Below are 3778 nucleotides of genomic sequence, written 5' to 3' on the forward strand. Positions count from 1 at the left end.
ATGTGGCAACCACTAGGGCATCCATTGTGGATGCTCTCGCAAATTTTTGGAGTACATTTCTCTCAACCTGACTCACTCGTATAGAAAATTTTTGGTATACTTGATTCTACATATCTAGTAATGAAATCTATGTTGCTTAGTCTATATTATGAATAAATGACATATTTTAACTCCTAATTGTTGAATACAATGTTGAATAATTAAAAATGCCTCGTAGATCTATTAAATTTGAAGAATGAACAGCCGTAAGAAGTTGACACCAAACTTAAAATTTGAAATTTTTAAGATCATTTTTAAAATTCATGAAAATTACTGAAAATCGCCCAAAATTTATGATTTTTTAGCAATACCCCAAAAAGATACTGCCTAGGAATACAAAAAGGGCTGTCCAAACAGCAAGACAAAATATACCAGCTCTGCCAGCTAAGGCCACAGTAACAAGATCAAGAAAAAAGAAAAAGAGACTCAGAGAGAGAGAGATTCACCACCAAACTACATAATCTGTGTGTGGGTTCAGTGGCAGGTTGGCTGGACCTATCATGGTTAAGTTTTACTCCAACAATTGCATGTTGTGGTAGGCCCTTCACACACTAGGTGGTGGAGCAACTTTACACCAAAGCTTCAGCCCCACCTCCATACTTATGTTTCAATCCTACTCCACATCACTCTTCCATACATTTCCATGTCCAATTTAGATTAAACACCACCTTAACACTCAGCTGAAAGTGAAATACTACTAACTAGTGCAACTCGGCAAGCTAAAGAATCTTGTATTCAAGATATTATTCATATCAATACAGAGCAAGTAGCAAAACGAATGGGCACCGAGATATAATAGCATTCTATCCCACATATATATAAAACGAAGCCCCCAAAAATACAACACCGAGATATCATAACAAATTACTAACACTATATCCGAACAAGACTTCGTTCACCCAACAAAACCAAGGATGATGACCTGAATTCTCACTAAGCAAGCTAAGAAACAGCTTCTCCCCTCAAAAAAAAAAAACAAAACAAAACGGCGGGAGTCAGAAAAGGAAAGGATCACCCGATCAGGGTGAAGACCTCCCCAGAAAAGAACCAGTCAAACAAACACAGAATACTACTACTGAGGTCAGCTGCTTATCACTAACTAGTAGCTTCTTAATTTTTTTCTTTTTTTCTAGAGTTTTTTTCCCTTCACAAAACCTCAAATTACTCGAGTACTCTCTGTACAAGTCCAAGTAAAACACTTGCTATATACAGCCAACAGCAAGCTATCAAGAAATCATAGTACAATAATAAATCATCTATTATACCTCTCCCCCTTCTATGGACTTGAAGAAGAAGCTTCATGTCTTTGTTCTCTTAAGTACCCAAGAAGCCTTTCAGCCTGAAAAAAATTAAGACCGAGTAAGTTACAACCGGATGATGACATATAGGAGAAAAATTGCAGCTTTTAATATAAATACACGCAAAATGAACAAAAGCAACATTTGAGCAGTTATTGATCCTCTAAATAATGCAAAAATGAGATGCCTAGACTATCAGTGATGCAATTATATAAATCCAAACAATCAAGATTAGCATCAAAACATCAATATCAAGCCACTGATCATTTGGAGAGAAAGATTATGACAAAGTGCAATTATTGTGAGCAAGTGGTGCACCCTTTTTTATCATAAATTCAAATATCATCGACATAAATATGCAATTTGCATTATCATCTATGTCCCCTCGCTTTCAGAATCATTCTTAATAATTAGGATAATTTTGTAGCAGTATTTGACACAATAAATTACACGTTCAAAAGGATTTGGGACTTGGGAGCAATCTAAGTGTAGTAAAACAAATATTAGGGAAATTATGTTTGAAATTATAGCACAATTAATAAAGAAAACAGTGATCTAGTCATCTAACCAAGTTTCCAATGTAAAGAAATCATGAACAGAAAAATCGACGAACCTTATGCTTAGCTTTAGCCGTCCCATTCTGCGAAAGCGCCACCAACGGCGGAATGCCTCCTTCTCTGACAAGCAATCCCCTGTTTCTAACACTGTCGGCGCAAAGCTGGAGAAGAGTCAGCACAGCAAACTCCTTCCCTTTGTTGCTCCCATCCTCAATCGACTCCACCAACGCCGGGATCCCGCCTTCTTCAATGATCGCCTCTTGCCCTACCTCAATCCCCGCCAAGCTGCTCAAACCACCATAGCCTTCTCCGCCAATCCAGTCCCCTGTTCAGCCACCAGCCCCACCAGCGGCCTGACCACACCGGCGCTCACCGCTCTCTCCTTATTCAACGGAACAGAGCACAGCTTGTACAGCGTCGTGAGCGCGTCCTTTTTCCCCCTCACCGAGCCGTTTATCAGCAGCGCAACCAGCGGCGGGATCGCGCCGCAAGCTCCAATCGAGAGCTTGTACTCGTCGACCAGAGCCAGACTCAGCAGCGCGCAAGCCGCGTTCTGCTTCGACACCTCGGTGCCTGTTTTCAAAACATAAATTAGGGATTTCACAGCGCCGGCTCTGGTTATCACGCTCTTGTTGCCGTCGTGGAGGGAGAGATTAAGCAGCGCCGTCACCGCGTGTTCCTGCGCGGTAGGGTCAGAGCAATTGAGAAGAGGAATCAGAGCTGGAACCGCGCCGGATTCCCCAATTAAAACACGATTATCAGCGCGATTCTTCGCCAATAACCGTAATTTCGCCGCCGCAGACCTCTTCACCGCAATTGAAGAAGACTGCAACCCGTCGACGCAGAGCTTGACCGTTGGTTGGAGATCTTCCGGCGAGATGCTCTCGATAATCTCCGTCGAAAACGTCTCTCTCTGTAGAAATCCGTAGCAAGGCTCCTGCTCATGCTCAGAGCTCGTGACCTCATCAACAGCCGGATCCGGTACACTCGCGAGGCGCTGAAGCTCGCCGGAGATATCGCTGGAGCACGCCGAAAAATCGCTGAACGCGTGAGATATGTCTAGCATATCGTCGAAATCCTCCGAGGACGGGCTCTTCGAATCGGTAGACGACTTACTAGCAAGCTCGCCGAGGCGCAGGTCGATAACGGAGTCGGTGAGATTCTCAGATAAATTAGGCGATTTTTCACACACCGGAACGGATTGATCGGTGTTGAAGATGGTGGAGCGGATTGTGCGCATGGATCGCCCCATGGAGCGGCTTATCTTAGCGGAGGACGGCGGCGGAGTGTAGTAATAGTAAGGCCTCGCTTGGTTGTAGTTGAAGCGAGCATTGATGTTTGGATTGGAGTGTGAATCGCCTATGGAGACCATGGTGAGTGAGTAGAGTTTGGTTTTAGAAGGATGAAGGAATTTTCATGGGGGATTGTAGTGAGAGAAAGTAGAAGATGATAGTAATGGCGGATTTATAGATGAAGAGGAGAGATAGTATATTAATAATTAGATTTTTCAATAATTAATGAAAATGATTTTTAATTAATTTATTTGTTTGTGTTTGGAAATCCGAGCTGAGGGGAGAGTGGATTTAGCGGGTGAGGGGTTCTGATAAAGTCACAACTGTAGGATGGAAGGTTGGGTCCACGGCGTAATACCATTGGCCGATGCGTGTGTACACAGTGTAGGCTTCCCTCACATCTTTTTGGGTTAAACGTCACAGTACCTGAGGCTGGCCTCACAGTACATTCTCTGGGCCTGCAACTGGTGATGCTTCACGACGTCGTATTTCATGGTGGGTAGCCAAACAATATATGGTGGTAAAAAAATAGGTTAAGAATATGTCAATATATGAAATCATCATAAGAATTTATAAATTTAGTTGAATTTTA

At 42.6% G+C, this 3778-nt stretch overlaps 1 pseudogene; it reads right to left on the bottom strand.

Annotated features, from left to right (window-relative positions):
- Positions 1 to 1238: 1238 nt before the first annotated feature.
- LOC121788303 lies at positions 1239 to 3361 on the bottom strand (annotated as a pseudogene).
- Positions 3362 to 3778: the final 417 nt, after the last annotated feature.

The sequence above is a fragment of the Salvia splendens genome, unplaced genomic scaffold (genome assembly GCF_004379255.2).
Source record: "Salvia splendens isolate huo1 unplaced genomic scaffold, SspV2 ctg1009, whole genome shotgun sequence".
Lineage (NCBI taxonomy): Eukaryota > Viridiplantae > Streptophyta > Magnoliopsida > Lamiales > Lamiaceae > Salvia > Salvia splendens.